This window comes from Cherax quadricarinatus, chromosome 25, assembly GCF_038502225.1.
Source record: "Cherax quadricarinatus isolate ZL_2023a chromosome 25, ASM3850222v1, whole genome shotgun sequence".
Classification (NCBI taxonomy): domain Eukaryota; kingdom Metazoa; phylum Arthropoda; class Malacostraca; order Decapoda; family Parastacidae; genus Cherax; species Cherax quadricarinatus.
Genome location: NC_091316.1, coordinates 12,053,375 through 12,068,323, shown reverse-complemented (window position 1 = coordinate 12,068,323; position 14,949 = coordinate 12,053,375).

Below are 14,949 nucleotides of genomic sequence, written 5' to 3'. Positions count from 1 at the left end.
CCAAGTAGTCAGCAGAAAGAGAGAACAAAGACACACCAGTAAACAGATACCTAGGAGTTAGTTCAATTCAATTCAATTCAATTCAATTCAAAGTTTATTCTCTATAAGGATTACAATGCTGAGTTTACAGAAATTTGGTTATTGTTTGGTTTACATGTAGTAAAATTGTGATTACAGAGTGTACCACTAGAACGCTTAGCATGGCTAGGCATTTCGGGCATACTTAGTTTTATTCTTAATTGTAAAATATTACAAATTATGAGGTAAGTTGGTATTATGGCTAAGTGACTAAATACTAGTTTGTGAGTTTAACAATGTGAATGCTTTTGTTTTGGCACAGTACATAGTTTCAGTATTGGAGTATCACAGGATTCATTATTTTAAGACTGAGATTAATATTTCTGTTTATGGTCAAATGAGTGAGTGAGTGTAAGTGTGAACCACCAGGTGGTATTCGTGTAGTTAGTTGACGGGGTGTATCAGGGAGATAAGATGTTTTCTAATGGTAGTTTTGAAGGTGATGAATGTGTCTGCAGTTCTAGAGTTCTCAGGTAGGGTATTCCAGATTTTAGGGCCTTTGACATACATTGAATTTTTGTAAAGCTTTAGTCGGACACGGGGAATGTCGTAGAGATGTTTGTGTCTGGTGTTATGCCTGTGGGTTCTGTCACAACTATCAAGAAAGCGTTTTAGGTCAAGGTTGATATTAGAGTTTAAGGCCCTGTAGATGTAGATTGCACAGTAGTAAGTGTGGATGTACTGAACTGGAAGTAAGTTTAGATCTATGAAGAGTGGGGGGGTGTGTTGCCAGGGATGGGATTTAGTGATTATTCTTACTGCAGCTTTTTGTTGGGTTATTATTGGCTTTAGGTGTGTTGCTGCAGTTGATCCCCAAGCACAAATAGCATAGGTGAGGTATGGATAAATAAGTGAGTGGTATAGTGTGAGAAGGGCATTTTGCGGCACGTAGTATCGTATCTTGGAGAGGATCCCAACCGTTTTGGATACTTTTTTGGCTATATGCTGGATATGGGTGCTGAAATTCAGGTTGTCAAGGTATAAGCCTAGGAATTTTCCCCCATTATTTCTGGTAATTAGAGTGTTGTCGGGTGTTATGTGTCGTATCTTGGGGAGGAAGAACTGTCAGAACTTCAATGAAAATGAACCGCACTGGCGTTCATAGCTTATCCTGGGTTATTAACCCATATGGCTTGATCATACAAGTAGTTTTTAACGTTTTAAAAAACACAGTCAGAAAAGACTGCTAGATCTGTTTGTAAGAAACATACATGAGGAAACTAGTGCATTTTTCGTTATAAAAACGTTTCGCCAACCACTGGCTCTATCAATTCAGTGGAGAAAATAGAAAAGAGTATACAGTAGTGGGTTACATTAGGTGGTGCACAGACTGGAGGACACAGCTAAGTGATGGCTGTGTTCTCCTTGGATGGAATTTGCTGTGCTGAGCCTCTGTGCCGAGCGAGAAGATCGTGCCCCAGCAAATGTGAAAATCTGAGAAACTCCGCGAAGGTTTGTCTGAAAGCTTACCAGCTACAGGAATAAATAGTAACAGACAGGTCGACAGAGAGGCATACATGAAGACAGTTAAGCAGATAGAGAATGACAGATATACGATATAAGAATAAACAGATGGAAATTGTGCGAGAACTAGAGGATAAACACGGACTGGCGGACTAAAAACAGACCAGTTGTTCACACTAAAACCACTGCTCTTCAACGTGATAAAACGAAAGAAAGAAAAAACCCGCATAAATATCGTTCAATAAAGATAAATCGATATATGTATGTATCGATTTATCTTTATATATATATATATATATATATATATATATATATATATATATATATATATATATATATATATATATATATATATATGAAAGGGGGTAAAGCAGCTGGAACTGATGGGATCATGAGAGAAATGTTAAAAGCAGGGGAGGATATAGTGTTGGAGTGGTTGGTACTTTTGTTTAATAAATGTATGAAAGAGGGGAAGGTACCTAGGGATTGGCGGAGAGCATGTATAGTCCCTTTATATAAAGGGAAAGGGGACAAAAGAGATTGTAAAAATTATAGAGGAATAAGTTTACTGAGTATACCAGGAAAAGTATACGGTAGGGTTATAATTGAAAGAATTAGAGGTAAGACAGAATGTAGGATTGCGGATGAGCAAGGAGGTTTCTGAGTGGGTAGGGGATGTGTAGATCAAGTGTTTACATTGAAGCATATATGTGAACAGTATTTAGATAAAGGTAGAGAAGTTTTTATTGCATTTATGGATTTAGAAAAAGCATATGATAGAGTAGATAGAGGAGCAATGTGGCAGATGTTGCAAGTATATGGAATAGGTGGTAAGTTATTAAATGCTGTAAAGAGTTTTTATGAGGATAGTGAGGGTCAGGTTAGGGTGTGTAGAAGAGAGGGAGAATACTTCCCGGTAAAAGTAGGTCTTAGACAGGGATGTGTAATGTCACCATGGTTGTTTAATATATTTCTAGATGGGGTTGTAAAGGAAGTAAATGCTAGGGTGTTCGGGAGAGGGGTGAGATTAAATTTTGGGGAATCAAATTCAAAATGGGAACTGACACAGTTACTTTTTGCTGATGATACTGTGCTTATGGGAGATTCTAAAGAAAAATTGCAAAGGTTAGTGGATGAGTTTGGGAATGTGTGTAAAGGTAGAAAGTTGAAAGTGAACATAGAAAAGAGTAAGGTGATGAGGGTATCAAATGATTTAGATAAAGTAAAATTGGATATCAAATTGGGGAGGAGTATGGAAGAAGTGAATGTTTTCAGATACTTGGGAGCTGACGTGTCGGCGGATGGATTTATGAAGGATGAGGTTAATCATAGAATTGATGAGGGAAAAAAGGTGAGTGGTGCGTTGAGGTATATGTGGAGTCTAAAAACGTTATCTATGGAGGCAAAGAAGGGAATGTATGAAAGTATAGTAGTACCAACACTCTTATATGGGTGTGAAGCTTGGGTGGTAAATGCAGCAGCGAGGAGACGGTTGGAGGCAGTGGAGATGTCCTGTTTAAGGGCAATGTGTGGTGTAAATATTATGCAGAAAATTCGGAGTGTGGAAATTAGGAAAAGGTGTGGAGTTAATAAAAGTATTAGTCAGAGGGCAGAAGAGGGGTTGTTGAGGTGGTTTGGTCATTTAGAGAGAATGGATCAAAGTAGAATGACATGGAAAGCATATAAATCTATAGGGGAAGGAAAGAGGGGTAGGGGTCGTCCTCGAAAGGGTTGGAAAGAGGGGGTAAAGGAGGTTTTGTGGGTGAGGGGCTTGGACTTCCAGCAAGCGTGCGTGAGCGTGTTAGATAGGAGTGAATGGAGACGAATGATACTTGGGACCTGACGATCTGTTGGAGTGTGAGCAGGGTAATATTTAGTGAAGGGATTCAGGGAAACCGGTTATTTTCATATAGTCGGACTTGAGTCCTGGAAATGGGAAGTACAATGCCTGCACTTTAAAGGAGGGGTTTGGGATATTGGCAGTTTGGAGGGATATGTTGTGTATCTCTATACATATATGCTTCTAAACTGTTATATTCTGAGCACCTCTGCAAAAGCAGTGATAATGTGTGAGTGTGGTGAAAGTGTTGAATGATGATGAAAGTATTTTCTTTTAGGGGATTTTCTTTCTTTTTTGGGTCACCCTGCCTCGGTGGGAGACGGCCGACTTGTTGAAAAAAAAAAAAAGAAATATATATATATATATATATATATATATATATATATATATATATATATATATATATATATATATATATAGTGCCGAATAGGTAAAACTGGTCAATTTGCAAGAAGTTATTTAAAATAAAGTCCTTTCTAAAAAAAATTCTCTTAGGTTTAAAGATATTTTTTTCATTAATGTTAATGTAAAAATTAATAATTTTGTACCAAGAGAACCTTAGAACACTTACCTAACCTTATTATAACAAGCGCAATTTAATTTAGATAAGTCTACAATAATTTAATAATAAATAAACACACTGAAATATATTTTTTTTCGTTATTGCATACACAAATTCTCGCTTGCCTTATTCGGCAAAAAGGGCTTTGCTATTTAAGCCAAAATAGCAATTTTTACCTATTCGGCACGATATATATATATATATATATATATATATATATATATATATATATATATATATATATATATATTTATATATATATATATATATGTGTGTGTGTGTGTGTGTGTGTGTGTGTGTGTGTGTGTGTGTGTGTGTGTGTGTGTGTGTGTGTGTGTGTGTGTGTGTGTGTGTGTGTGTGTGTGTGAGTGTGTGTGTGTGTGTGTGTGTGTGTGGGAGGGAAGATGAGCGATTGGTGGAATGATGATGTAAAGAGAGTAGTAAGAGAGAAAAAGTTAGCATATGAAAGGTTTTTACAAAGTAGAAGTGATACAAGGAGGGAAGAGTATATGAGAGAAAAAGAGAGGTTAAGAGAGTGGTGAAGCAATGCAAAAAAAGAGCAAATGAGAGAGTGGGTGCGATGTTATCAACAAATTTTGTTGAAAATAAGAAAAAGTTTTGGAGTGAGATTAATAATTTGAGGAAGCATAGGGAACAAATGGATTTGACAGTTAAAAATAGGAGAGGAGAGTTATTAAATGAAGAGTTAGAGGTATCGGGAAGATGGAGGGAATATTTTGAGGAATTGTTAAATGTTGATGAAGATAGGGAAGCTGTGATTTCGTGTATAGGGCAAGGAGGAATAACATCTTGTAGGAGTGAGGAAGAGCCAGTTGTGAGTGTGGGCGAAGTTCGTGAGGCAGTGGGTAGAATGAAAAGGGGTAAGGCCGCTGGGATTGATGGGATAAAGTAAGAAATGTTAAAAGCAGGAGGGGATATAGTTTTGGAGTGGTTGGTGCTATTATTTAATAAATGTATGGAAGAGGGTAAGGTACCTAGGGATTGGCAGAGAGCATGCATAGTTCCTTTGTATAAAGGCAAAGGGGATAAAAGAGAGTGCAAAAATTATAGGGGAATAAGTCCGTTGAGTATGCCTGGTAAAGTGTATGGTAGAGTTATTATTGAAAGGGTTAAGAGCAAGACAGAGAGTAAGATAGCAGATGAACAAGGAGGCTTTAGGAAAGGTAGGGGGTGTGTAGACCAGGTGTTTACAGTGAAACATATAAGTGAACAGTATTTAGATAAGGCTAAAGAGGTTTTTGTGGCATTTATGGATTTAGAAAAGGCATATGACACGGTGGATAGGGGATCAATGTGGCGGGTGTTGCAGGTGTATCGTATAGGAGGTAGGTTACTGAAAGCAGTGAAGAGGTTTTACGAGGATAGTGAGGCTCAGGTTAGAGTATGTAGGAGAGAGGGAGATTATTTCCCAGTAAAAGTAGGCCTTAGACAAGGATGTGTGATGTCACCGCAGTTGTTCAATATATTTATATATGGGGTTGTAAGAGAAGTGAGTGCTAGGGTCTTGGCAAGAGGTGTGGAGTTAAAAGGTAAAGAATCAAACTCAAAGTGGGAGTTGTCACAGTTGCTCTTTGCTGATGACACTGTGCTTTTGGGAGATTCTGAAGAGAAGTTGCAGAGATTGGTGGATGAATTTGGTAGGGTGTGCAAAAGAAGAAAATTAAAAGTGAATATAGGAAAGAGTAAGGTTATGAAGATAACAAAAAGATTAGGTGACGAAAGACTGGATATCAGATTGGAGGGAGAGAGTATGGAGGAGGTGAATGTGTTCAGATATTCAGGAGTGGACGTGTCAGCGGATGGGTCTATGAAGGATGAGGTGAATCACAGAACTGATGAGGGGAAAAGGGTGAGTGGTGCACTTAGGAGTCTGTGGAGACAAAGAACTTTGTCCGTGGAAGCAAAATGGGGAATGTATGAATGACTTCAAGAGTGTACAAATCTGTAGTGGAGGGAAGGCAGGGTAGGGGTCGACCTAGGAAGGGTTGGAGGGAGGGGGGTAAAGTAGGTTTAGTGTGCGAGGGGCTTGGACTTCCAGCAAGCGTGCGTGAGCGTGTTTGATAGGAGTGAATGGAGACAAACGGTTTTTAATATTTGACGTGCTGTTGGAGTGTGAGGAAAGTAACAATTATGAAGGGATTCAAGGAAACCGGAAGGCCGGACTTGAGTCCTGGAGATGGGAAGTACAGTGCCTGCACTCTGAAGGAGGGGTGTTAATGTTGCAGTTTAAAAACTGTAGTGTAAAGCACCCTTCTGGCAAGACAGTGATGGAGTGAATGATGGTGAAAGTTTTTCTTTTTCGGGCCACCCTGCCTTGGTGGGAATCGGCCGGTGTGATAATATATATATATATATATATATATATATATATATATATATATATATATATATATATATATATATATATATATATATATATATATATATATATATATATATATATATATATATATATATATATATATGTCGTGCCGAATATGTAAAACTGGTCAATTAGCAAGAACTCACTTAAAATTAAGTTCTTTCTGAAATTTTCTTTTATACGTTTAAAGATATATTTTTTTCATTAATGTTAATGTAAAAAATTTTAATTTTGCACCGAAAGAATCTTAGAAAACTTACCTAACCTTATTATAACAAAACCAACTTATTTTAGCCTCCCCCAACTAAATATATTTTAGATTTGTTTACAATAATTTAATACTGAACAAACACAGTGAAATATATTTTTTTCGTTAGGTTCAGAATGATTTTGGCGACATTATTGCATACACAAATTTTCACTTGTCCTATATGGCAAGATGAACGTTGCTATTTAAGCCAAGATCGCAAGTTCTGCCTATTCGGCACGACATATATATATATATATATTTATATATATATATATATATATATATATATATATATATATATATATATATATATATATATGTATATATATATATAAATATATATATATATATATATATATATATATATATATATATATATATGTATATATATATATATATATATATATATATATATATATATATATATATATATATATATATATATATATATATATATATATATATATATATATATATATATATATAGCGCACAGTGGTCTTGTCGCCTCCTCCTGGCTCTCATAGAATTCCGTATTGTACTGTATATTGGAGGGAATATATCTAACATTACCATAGTGATGGACCACCATGGTGATGGAACACCATAGTGATGGAACACCATAATGATGGAACACCATAGTGATGGAACACCATAGTGATGGAACACTATGGCGATGGAACATCATGGTGATGGAAGACCATAGCGATGGAACACCATAGTGATGGAACACCATTGTGATGGAACACCACAGTGATGGAATACCATAGTGATGAAACACCAAGGTGATGGAACATCATGGTGATGGAACACCATAGTGATGGAACACCATAGTGATGAAACACCATAGTAATGGAACACTATGGTGATGGAACATCATGGTGATGGAAGACCATAGTGATGGAACACCATAGTGATGGAACACCATAGTGATGGAACACTATGGTGATGGAACATCATGGTGATGGAAGACCATTGTGTTGGATGACCATAGCGATGGAACACCATGGTGATGGAACACCACGGTGATGGAACACCATAGTGATGGAAAACCATAGTGATGAAACACCATGGTGATGGAACACCATAGTGATGGAACACTAATGGTGATGGAACATCATGGTGATGGAAGACCACAGTGATGGAACACCATAGTGATTTAACACCATGGTGATGGAACACCATAGTGATGGAACACCATAGTGATGGAACACCATAGTGATGGAACACTATGGTGATGGAACCCCATAGTAATGGAACACCATAGTGATGGAACACCATAGTGATGGAACACCATGGTGATGGAACACCATAGTGATGGAACGCCATAGTGATGGAATACCATAGTGATGGAACACCATGGTGATGGAGCACCATAGTGATGGAACACCATAGTGATGGAAAACCATAGTGATGGAGCACCATGGTGATGGAACACCATGATAATGGAACACCATAATGGTGGAACACCATGGTGATGGAACATCATGGTGATGGAACACCATAGTGATGGAACACCATAGTGATGGAAGACCATAGTGATGGAATACCATAGCGATGGAACACCATAGTGATGGAACACCATAGTGATGGAACACCATAGTGATGGAACACCATGGTGATGGAACACCATGGTGATGGAACACCATAGTGATGGAACACCATAGTGATGGAACACCATAGTGATGGAACACCATGGTGATGGAACACCATAGTGATGGAACACCATAGTGATGGAATACTATAGTGATGGAACATAATAGTGATGCAACACCATGGTGATGGAACACCAAAATTATGGAACACTATAGTGATGGAACATCATGGTGATGGAACACCATAGTGATGGAACACCATAGTGATGGAACACCATAGTGATGGAATACCATAGTGATGGAGCACCATAGTGATGGAACACCTTGGTGATGGAACACCATGGTGGAAGGAACACCATAGTGATGGAACACCATAGTGGTGGAACACCATAGTGATGAAACACCATGGTGGAAGGAACACCATAGTGATGGAACACCATAGTGATGGAACACCATAGTGATGAAACACCATGGTGATGGAACACCATAGTGAAGAAACACCATAGTGATGGAACACTATGAAGATGGGACATCATGGTGATGGAAGACCATTGTGATGGAACGCCATAGTGATGGAGCACCATGGTGATGGAACACCATAGGGATGGAACACCATAGTGATGGAACACCATAGTGATGAAACACCATGGTGATGGAACACCATAGTGATTGAACACCGTAGTGATGGAATACCATACTGATGGAACACCATAGTGATGGAACACCATAATGATGAAACACCATTGTGATGGAACACCATAGTGATGAAACACCATAGTGAAGGAACACTATGGTGATGGAACATCATGGTGATGGAAGACCATAGTGATGGAACACCATAGTGATGGAACACCATGGTGATGGAACACCATAGTGATGGAGCACCATAGTGATGGAACACCATAGTGATGGAACACTATGGTAATGGAACCCCATAGTGATGGAACACCATAGTGATGGAACACCATAGTGATGGAACACCATAGTGATGGAACACCATAGTGATGGAACACCATGGTGATGGAACACTATGATGATGGAACACCATAATAATGGAACACCATGGTGATGGAACATCATGGTGATGGAACACCATAGTGATGGAACACCATAGTGATGGAACACCATGGTGATGGAACACTATGATGATGGAACACCATAATAATGGAACACCATGGTGATGGAACATCATGGTGATGGAACACCATAGTGATGGAACACCATAGTAATGGAATACCATAGTGATGGAACACCATAGTGATGGAACACCATAGTGATGGAACACCATAGTGATGGAACACCATAGTGATGGAACACCATAGTGATGAAACACCATGGTGATGGAACACCATAGTGATGGAACACCATAGTGATTGAACACCATAGTGATGGAATACCATAGTGATGGAACATAATAGTGATGGAACACCATGGTGATGGAACACCATAGTAATGGAACACCATCGTGATAGAACGCCATAGTGATGAAACATTATGGTGATGGAACACCATATTGATGAAACACCATAGTGATGGAACACCAAGGTGATGGAACACCATCGTGATGGAACACCATGGTGATGGAACACCATAGTGATGGAACACCATAGTGATGGAACACCATAGTGATGGAACACCATTGTGATGGAACGCCATAGTGATGGAGCACCATGGTGATGGAACATCGTGGTGATGGAACACCATAGTGATGGAACACCATAGTGATGGAACACCATAATGATGGAACAACATGGAGATGGAACATCATGGTGATGGAACACCATAGTGATGGACCACCATAGTGATGGAATACCATAGTGATGGAATACCATAGTGATGGAACACCATAGTGTTGGAACACCATAGTGATGGAACACCATAGTGATGGAACACCATGGTGATGGAACACCATAGTGATGGAATACCATAGTGATGGAAGACCATATTGATGGAATACCATAGTGATGGAACATAATAGTGATGGAACACCATGGTGATGGAACACCAAAATTATGAAACACTATAGTGATGGAACATCATTGTGATGGAACACCATAGTGATGGAACACCATAGTGATGGAACACCATAGTGATGGAATGCCATAGTGATGGAGCACTATAGTGATGGAGCACCATAGTGATGGAACACCATAGTGATGGAACACCATGGTTATGGAACACCATAGTGATGGAACACCATAGTGATGGAATACCATAGTGATAGAACACCATAGTGATGGAACACCATAGTGATGGAACACCATAGTGATGGAACACCTTGGTGATGGAACACTATAGTGATGGAACACCATGGTGATGGAACACCATAGTGATGGAACACCATAGTGATGGAACACCATAGTGATGGAATACCATAGTGATGGAACACCATGGTGATGGAACACCATACAAAAGAATACAGCTCTGGGTCCCCTGTCTTTTGGTTTTCATGGGGAAGCGCTAAACCCGCTTGGTTCATATAGCGCCTAAGGATGGAATGAGGTTTGATGAGGATTGATTCAGAGAAGAAAAATGAAGGGTAGCTCCGATGCCTTGGAGCAAAAGCCAGTCACTTGCACCAAGGCACCCCTGCCCCCCTGAAAGAAGTACACACGAGTAATACAATAAGTTGATAAGTAAATGTGAATAAATTGTATAAAAAACAATAATAATAATGATACTAATACAATAATAACAATAATACTAATAATAATACTAATAATATTAATAATACTTATAATAATAATAATAATAATAATAATAATAATAATAATAATAATAATAATAATAAGAAGAAGAAGAAGAAGAAGAAGAAGAAGAAGAAGAAAATGATAATAATAATAATAGTAATAAAATATTAGCAATAATAATAATAATAATCATATTCCCAAAATTAATAGCCTTAATTTTGGGATTAAATATTTAACCCGGCTCAGCTTCTAACCAAATGTTAATTATCACTTTTCAAAAGGTAAGGGAATATTATTCATAAATTTGGATGATGTGTTTACTTCCAACTGTGTATATATATATTTTTTCCCCGTACACTCAGCAATCAGATAAGTTATCCTACGTTTCTCGAAAACTATTTAAATTTGGTAAAAAAAAATTGATTATGAATTTCGGTGTGTGGCTTAAGAATAATCTAAACGCCAAATATTCCGTTGTTCAAAAGCCTAGAGAATAAATCACAATAATTAAAAAAGTTGAATGAAAACTCCCATGGAGATAGCAGTGCGTGGGGAACATAGAAGCAGAGAATATAAAACACGTACCATCAGTTGGTCTTCAATGGGGGTCCTGAGACGACCTGTTGGTTATTATTACTGAGAGTTTACGAGGCAGAGGGAGGGACGCGAGAGTCAGTCTCATTATAATATCATAAGGGCCTCAGACAAATATTAATGCCAACGATGAATGGATTCTTTTGTAAAGAGGAGTTTTATCGTTCTCTGTAAGTGAAAGCATCTTTAGTCAATGTTTTTTTTTTTTAAGATTATATGAACTATGGTAGAAGGTATTGTAGAGTGCAATAATGGGAAAAAATACATTAAAGCAACAGGTAACTTTCTCTTTGCATTTAGCGGTTAGCTGAAGTGTGTATAGACAGGACAAACGCATACACAAAGTTCTAGTTAGGTACTGTCCTAAAATACTTATCACGGGGACATTTGGAAACATTTGCAGTAATCATTAGTACAGATAAACTTTATTTGTTACTGGCAAATTTAGTATATTTGCTCGCATTTGTAAGCTCCAGATTTCACAACTGACATCGAGCTCCGGAAATGGTGTTGAACTCCTGCCAATATGGCAAGAATGTCTAGTAGCAGCAAAAAGGGCAAAAAAGAGTCATATTTCACATATCTTTTATTATATGGTTGTTTCCATATGATCTGATTACCAGATTCAGGCAAACAGTCAGAAAGTTTGCATGTCTAACCCATTTCACGAATCCAAATTTTGATGATGTGTTTTTGGAATAAAGTTTTGGCGTTATTTCATACGACCAATTTTATATGTAATTGTCAAGACTCTTCCCTGGCCACTGGGTTACATTGATACGGCTCTCGAGCGACCATATCTTGACATGCAAGACATGAAGAACCAGGCACTGTTTTGCATTAAGTGTCTGGTGCCGCGAGTCGCATGCGACCCAGCATCGTTTGCTGAAAATTTGACATGTAACATACGTAGATTAATGTACTGTCTCCATATTTTTCATTTATACAAACAGCTCAAGAATGTGAGTATTAAGCCGACCTAATTCAATATATTTAGTTTGAACACTGTATATATCAAACTGCCAAATGCAATTTGTTACCATACCCACACCATGCAGTGAAGCTGTTGTAACATGTGTCAGTTGGCAGTCAGGAATGGCAACCCACTCTCACCGATCTTCTATACTGCGTATGTAATATTTTGAAGGAAATATTTTAAATTGATGACATTTTGTTGATGGCATTTTTACTTAAAGGAGGCATGGTCTTTCAACGTTGTAGCCAGGAGGAAGCTGGAAGCAATGGAAATGTCATATTTGAGAGCAGTGTGTGGTGTGAATATTATGTGAAGAACTAAGAGAGACGAAATGAGAAAATGATGTAGGATTACAAAAGGCATAATTTAGAAAGTGGGTGAGGTTGTTGAGGTAGTTAGGAGATTTAGAAAGGATGAGCAGAATGGAATAATACAGAGGGTTATTAAATCTGGCGTGGAAGGCATCTGTGACGATCTGTGAGATTAAAAAAAAATACTTTCTGGGAAGAGGAATGGGGACCTATCAGGATGTCCCTTGATGCCGGTGAAGATCTCTTGATCTAGGGAATTAGAGTTGTTCCCTTTTCTTGGATAGGGTAGGACTACCTCTCATCCCTCATTTTTCAAGCGCTATTGGTTTTGCGCTTCTCCATCAATGTAATAATAATAATAATAATAATAATAATAATAATAATAATAATAATAATAATAATAATAATAATATTATTATTATAATAATAATAATAATAATATTAATAATAATCTCCAGCATTAAATTTACAGTGGAGTATAAGAAGAACGACGGGTTAACCTTCCTCGATATACTTATAAACAGTGGAAACCCATAATTAACAGTCAGTGTTTATTGTAATCCTACACGTCTGGCTAATTTATACTTTTCAGACCGACGTGTAGTGTCGCTATTGTTTGTACGTACGCTCAGTTCGGCCAGCCCACAACACTTAAGACAAGAAAACACCACCTTCACTACACAATTCAGAAGAGTCGACAATCCAGAATGGTTCAAACGAAATCGCCAAGAACGAGCAAATATTAGTTATTATAAAGCCAGGAAAATTGATAATAGCAATATAATGGAATCCGATACTAAATTGTTAATTTCTTATAGCAGGAACATGAACAATGCAATACCTACTTGCAGCATAATTTTACACCATTATCTTATCAAAATAGGGCATTGTATTGCCAGTGGACGCAAAACTCGCATAACCAATGACGTACCTGGTGATTATAAAATTCCATGAAAAAGATTGCAACCAAAAGTCTATAGGTCAGGCAGATAGAAATTTAATTACAATACTGAACACAAAAGGTCTATTGGATATACACAAGACAACTCAGATTTTTTTCCAGCTTGTCAAAGATCATAATGATAATATTATTAAGAAGCTACTTAAACTAGACTTGCGTCTGTCGCTGCACGATACCAGAAAGAGGTATTCTTCGTTTCGCGTATCTCCATCCCTTCCTTCCCTAGGGTTATAGGATAAATAAGGGATACAACACTTAAGTGTATTACTGAAGTGTATTCCACGCTGCTTCCCGAACATTTCTCTAGTGTATCCCACACTGTTTCCAAACAATAAGCTGTGTATCCCTCACTGTTTCCTTACACCGTCATGTCTATCTTACACTGTTTCTTTATTTTATTACGTGTATCTTACGTTGTTCCCTACACAGAGCTCTGTATATTATATTCTTTCCCTTTATTGTCTTGTGTATCATTCGCTATTTCCCTACATTACTCTTGTATCCCTTGCTGTCTCCTTATATTGTCTGATGTATCCCACGCGGGTTCCCCACAGTACCGTAATCATGGTGTCCCGAAGTTCGGTTGGTAGCGCACTCAGTTCACACATTGAAGTCCTTGGTTCAATCCCTGGTAAGGGTGGAAACATTAGGCCTTTCCTTCAGACACCTGCTGTCACTGTTCGCCCAGCAGCAAGTAGGCACCTGGGTGTTAGCCAACTGATGTGGGTCGCATCTTGAGGACAAAATTAACCTAAGTTGCCCGAAATGCTCCGCATAATCAGGGGCTTTCTATATAGTATGTCACTAATGTCATCTAGGTCTGTACAAGTTGTATCATGTACAGTGGAACCTCGGTACTCGAACTTAATTAGTTCCAGAAGGCTGTTCGAGTGCCAATCTGTTCGAGTACTGAACGAAAATTTCCCATAAGAAATAATGTAATTTAGATTAACCCGTTTCAGGCCCCCAAAAATACACTTACAGCGACTTTACGGTGTATTTTCGTATGGTATTTATAATTGTATTCTCGTTTTCTTGGTATCATTTGATAGTATAAAAGATATATTACAGAAACAGAGATGATTTTGAATGATTTAAAGATTAAAAATACTTTGAAATTGAGCTCAAAGTAGAGGAAATGTTCGATGTGTTTAATATGCTTTCACAAATGCACTGATATTATTTATACCATTTTTTCAACAATGCAGTAGTCTGCATAACAGTAAATCTTCTGTTTTTTGTGTGAA